Genomic DNA, 6,128 nt, shown 5'->3' with positions numbered 1-6,128 from the left:
ATGCATGGAGGGGATTGGAACCATGGCAGTGAGATGATATACGATGTAATGAATGTAAAACTAAAGTTCTCCCATGTAAACTATCATATAATTCACAATAAAACATTAAAAAAAAAAAAAGAGGTGACCCAACGGAATGCAGATATCATCGGACAATCTCTTTGATATCCCATGCGAGTGAAATTTTGCTAAATGTAATACAGAAACGGCTACAATCATACTTTGACAAAAGGAACTGTTAAGTATCATTAAAAATGGATTTGCAAATACTGTTTTATCTAGAATCCCTCATAGGATTCTCAGTTACTAAAATAGAACTTCATAGTACCAAATGAAATTCCATAATAAACACAATGACAATAGGTCAGAAATTATAAAAACAAAACCCTAAAAGTCTATGCAGATGTGATCTAACTTCCCTGTGACATATTCCCAATGGAATATGCAAATAACCAAGCAAAATCAATAATAGCACATGTAAGTAAAATCTTGCTAAAGAAAATAAAAATAAAATACATTAAAAAAAAAAAACACAGTTACTGTAATACATTGACAGTGAGCTGCCAAAAATTCAAGCTGGATTCAGAATAGGATAAGGAACTAGGGCTATCACAGCTGATGTCAGATGGATCTTTACTGAAAGCAGAAAATGCCAGAAAGAAGTTTCCTTTTACTTTATTGACTATGCCAAGGCATTTGACTGTGTGAATCAAGGCAAACTATGGATTACATTGTGAAGAATGGGGATTCCAGAACACTTAATTGTGTTAATGAGGAACCAGTGCAGTTATTTGAATGGAAATTAGAACAAAAGGCAGCTTTTAAAACAAGGGGATAGTGAATGGTCTAAATTCAGGATAGTTGTGCATCAAAATTATATCTTATCTCCATACTTTTTTCAATCTGTATTCTGAACAAATAATCCAAGGAGATGGGTAATATGAAGAAGAACATGGTATTCGCATTGGAGAAAAAGTCATTAACAACCTGCCATATGCAAATGACACAACCTTGTTTGCTAGAAGAAAAGAAAATTTGAAGTACTAATTGATTAAAATCAAAGACTGCAGGCTTTGGTATGAATTACATTTCAATGTAATGAAAATGAAAATCCTGACAACTGGACCAATAAGTAACATGATAAATGGAGAAGACTGTAGTTGTCAAAGACTTCATTTTGCTTGAATCTACAATTAAATGCTCATGAAAACAGCACACAGGAAATCAAAGGACGTATTTCATTAGGCAAATCAGCTTCAAAAGACCTCTTTAAAATACTAAAAAGTAAAGATGACACTTTATGGACTAATGGGACTGAACCAAGTCAGGGTATTTTCAGTGTCATCATATGTGAAAGCTGGACAATGAATAAGGACCCTATGCACAATAAGTTCTATTGTGCATAGGGTCCTTATGAGTCAGAATTAATTGATGTATTTGAATTATGGTGTTGGAGAAGAATATTGAAGTGCCATGGTCTGCCATAAGAACAAACACACTTGTTTTTTAAGAAGTATGATTAGATTGCTTCTTAGAAATGATGATGATATGAGACTTTGTTTCTTGTTCTTTGGACAGGTTAACAGGAGGGACCAGACCCTGAGAAGAACATTATCCTTAGCAAAGAGGAGGAACATTGTAAAACAGGAAGGCCTCCAACAAGATGGCTTGACATAAAAGCAGCAACAATGGGTTCAAACATAATGACAGTTGTGAGGATGGTGCAGGACTGGGCAGTGTTTGGTTCTATTGTGCATAGGTTCCTTATGAGTCAGAATTGACTCAATGGCACCTAACCACAGCAGCAATAATACATGTTATCAGTTTAACTTTTAGCAGTTGTCAATTTTCACATGTTGATTCAATGACATTTTCAAATAGTTGCTTTAAGTTTCAAAACAAGGCAAGATATGCAATAAACAGAACAAACATTGTGGAGCTGGACCTACAACTCCTGACGAGGCGATATTTGTGTCTTGCCCAGAATTTTCAGAGAAATAAGGCATTTGGCATTTTCTTTTCGGAGTGGGTCCTGTTTCTCTGTGTCCTTCTCACCATCTTCTTTTATTACTGATATAAATAACTTTCTACCTACTTACAAGTTGCTGTTAAATCCACTCTGACTCATGACACCTATGTATCAGAGTAGAAAGTATTGCGCTCCATAGGATTTTCGATGATTCACTTTCCTAAAGTGAATCTGAGTGGACTAGAACCTCCAACCTTTCAGTTAGTAATTGAGCTCATTAATCATTTACAACATCTAGAAGAAAGCAACCTTCTAGGTTCTATCTAATTTTATACAATCCAAAAAACAGAAGATGGGAGCAAAATGTTTTGCACTGAATATTACATTCTGTCTTGGTTGCTCATTTTCTTTCTTTGTAATTGTAGTTGAAATAGTAAGAGGTCAGTGGTATAATTTTTATAATACTTTTTCCATAGATTGGGTTAGGGGACAAATTCAGAGACTTTCGATTAAAAGTGAATTATCAGCAAAAATAGTGAATTTTTCTTCCCTGAAACGCAAGCATAGAAGATCTTTATCAGCACACTTAACAACTTTGAAAAATTTGGTTATACATTTAGTAATGGCATTGTTGTTGTTGTTGTTAAGTGCTGTTGTTTTGGTTCCGACGCTACCCTATATACAGTTTCTGAGGAGCAGTTGGTGAGCATGAACCACCAACTCTGTGGTTCAAACTGACCTTGCAGTCCAGTGCATTAACTTACAGCGCCACACATTGTTTAGTTCAATAATAATCTTGAAACAAGTCCTTTTTACTGTATTTTTCTCTGTAGAAACAAGATGTGTATAAAGTTTTATTTCTCATTGCTGCTTTTGAATTCCAAAATTCAGATAAAAATGTGTATAAAATGTATTTGTACATCTAACAACAAACTAACTAATGGTGAGATATTTAACATAATACTTTGCTCTATAATATGATAGACACATGTTATATGTGTGTTCCTAGGTGTTATATAATGGCAAATTTGCTTAAATTCTCTTTCTTTTAAAGTCTCTATAACAACAATTTTTCTTTATGGCAATTTCCTGAATGTTATGGTTGCATATTTTAGTATGGTTTCAGGTAATTTTCATTCAATAAATGTGTACTTAAACCACATTACACCTCCAAGAATATTGAAATTATTTTGCACAATAATATTTTTCAATAACAAGAAATTGAGTAGCATTACTTGTGAATTCAGAAAAGTCATGAGAAAAAAAAAAATGACTTAGCATATGCACCACATCCTACCTTGGGCTTAGGAGGTAATGAAAACTAAAATGTAGCTCTGTTAGCATATAACGCAGTGTGTGGTATAATGAATACTGAGCATTTTAAGTTGGCAGTTCCAAAGCTCTTTCCTGTGAGTGATCCATAGCACAAGGCTAAACAAATATAATTAGGTTTTGCTGTGTAAAGTTATTATTTATTTAAATGTTGTAATCCTCTTACTAAATATAAACTAAAATTTAATTTAGTGACAAGTAGTAAATATTGCAAAGTAGTATGAGTTTTCATTAAATCTACCTGATATGCACCTACCTTTGATAATTTTTATATTTGCATAATTAAAAATTCTCTAACCTACTGTTTCCTCAAGGTCAGTGAAATAGCAGTGAATATTTCTGAAAATGTAACATGAAACAGGCAGGAAAGAAAACTCACTATTTTGTTGTTTTAATTCTATGAAAACCAGCTACAATAATAATTTCATGGATAAGAATGAGCATGAATTGAATCCTGCAAATGTGGTGATTGATTTAATCCCCACTTTCTCACTTCTCAATTGTTTCTGGCACCATCTGCTCACTATTCAGTCTCTCTCTATGTCTCTAGGGACTAGATCACTCTTTACAAATTAGAGGACATTCATTTTTAATTCTCTGGAATGACTCAAAGAGCTCATAGAAGACATTATGATTATAAAACCAGGTTATTATCTAGAAGAGATACAAGGATAAGGTCTGAGAAGATTCCCAATGTAGACGTGCTATGTTTCAGAGAGTGCATGTCAACCAGGAAGTTTTCTGAGTTTTAGTGTTCCAGATTTTATTGTCAAGCCCTGCATGATAGACTAAATCGTGTCTACTGACAATAGTTGATATCTGCCTGCCAGATGAGTCTTTTCTGCTTTCATTAGCTGCTAATCTCAATGTCAACAATTCGAAACTACCGGCAGTTTTGCGGGAGAAAGATGAGGCTTTCTGCTCCCCTAAAGACTCACAGCCTCAAAAACTGTGACATAGGGTGACTATGATTTGTAAGCGACTTGAAAGCACATAACCACCACCACCACCACTAGTCAGCACAAATCCTTAGGTATGGCCTGGAAGTCCCAGGCACCACAATTACTTAGGGTAAAACTAGGTCTTTTCCCCCACACCAATCAAATATGCAATATAACATACAGTGTACTGGGCAATCAGAGTTCCTTGATAAAATTGTCTTTTAGGGCCATTCAGAACAGAGCTGAAGGAAATTAAATATAGTAAAGAGATTTTTCCCTCTTGTAAAAATAAAGTCTGAGAAATTTAACAAAAACAGAAATTACTGCTTTCATTTACTGCAGATACATTAAAAAGGATCATCATGAGGAAATTTTAGTGTGACATACAAGCAAGCACTCACCAACCTTAGAAAAAGGACATCAGTACTTTCTCCAGAGCAGCTGGAAAGGCTCCCAGTAACTGTAGACAACTCTGTGCTTTAGCAATCCAACAACTGGACATTCTATATGTAATGTTATCTGAACTACCCAAGATAGACAGTGCTTGAGTCTCAGAATATGACCCTCATTTCAAAATAATATGACCATAATGCCATTCCAAAATAATATGACCATACATTACATACAATGAAGCTAAGAAACACAAAAAATAAAACAGGCAGCTAGTGACACAATTATTAAGAACTCAACTAGTAACAGAAAGGTTCTTTGGTTTTGAAGCAGCCAATGATCCAAAGGATTAAGATATGGCAGTCTGTCAGTCTACTCCAGTAAAGATTGTTGTTGTTGTTGTTTTTGTTGTTAGGTGCCATTGAGTAGGTACCGACTCATAGAGACCCAATGCACAGCAGAACGAAATACTATCCGATCCTGGGCCGACCTCACTATTGTTGCCACGCTTGAGTTCATCGATGCTGTTGCCTGGCCAATCCATCTCTTTGGGGGTCTTCCTCTTTTTCTCTGACCCTCCACTCTACCAAACATGATAAACTTCTCCAGAGAACTGGTCCCTCCTAACAATATGTCTGAAGTATGAGAGACGAAGTTTGGCCATCCTGGCCTTCAAGGAGCACTCTGGCTTTACTTCTTCCAAAATGGATCTATTGATTCTTTTGGCAACCCATGGCACTTTCAATATTTTCCTCCAACACCATAACGCAAAAGCATCAATTCTTCTACGGTCTTCCTTATTCTCTGTCCAGCTTTCGAATGCATATGAAGTGATTGAAAATACCATGGCTTGGGTCAGGCACACCTTAGGCCTCAAGCTGACATCTTTGCTCTTCAACACTTTAAAAAGGTCTTGTACAGCAGATTTTCTTAATGCAATACATTGTTTGATTTCTTGACTGCTGCTTCCATGAGTGTTGATAGTTAATCCAAGAAGAATGAAGTCCTTGACACATCAATCTTTTCACCACTGATAAGAATGTTGTTTATTGGTCCAGTGGTGAGGACTTTTGTTTTCTTTACATTGAGATGTATGCCATACTGAAAGCTGTGCTCTTTGACCTTCACTTTCAGCAAGCAAGGTTGTATCATCTACATATTGCAGGTTATAAATGAGTCTTCCTCTAATCCTGATGCCACATTTTTCTTCATAGAACCCAGCTTCTTGTATTATTTGCTCAGCATACAGGTTAAGTAAATATGGTGAAAGAATATAACCTTGTTGCACACCTTTCATAATGTTAAACCATTCAGTATTCCCATGTTCTGTTCGAACAACTGCCTCTTGTTCCATGTACAGATTCCTCATGACCACAAGAAAGTGTTCCGGAATACTCATACTTCGTAATGCTGTCCATAACTTGTCATGATCCACACAATCAAAAGTCTTTGTGTAGTCAATAAAGCACAAGTAAACATCTTTCTAATATACTCTG

The sequence above is a fragment of the Chrysochloris asiatica genome, unplaced genomic scaffold, assembly GCF_000296735.1.
Source record: "Chrysochloris asiatica unplaced genomic scaffold, ChrAsi1.0 scaffold00051, whole genome shotgun sequence".
Classification (NCBI taxonomy): domain Eukaryota; kingdom Metazoa; phylum Chordata; class Mammalia; order Afrosoricida; family Chrysochloridae; genus Chrysochloris; species Chrysochloris asiatica.
The sequence above is the reverse complement of the archived record's forward strand: the minus strand, read 5'-3'. Positions refer to the sequence as shown.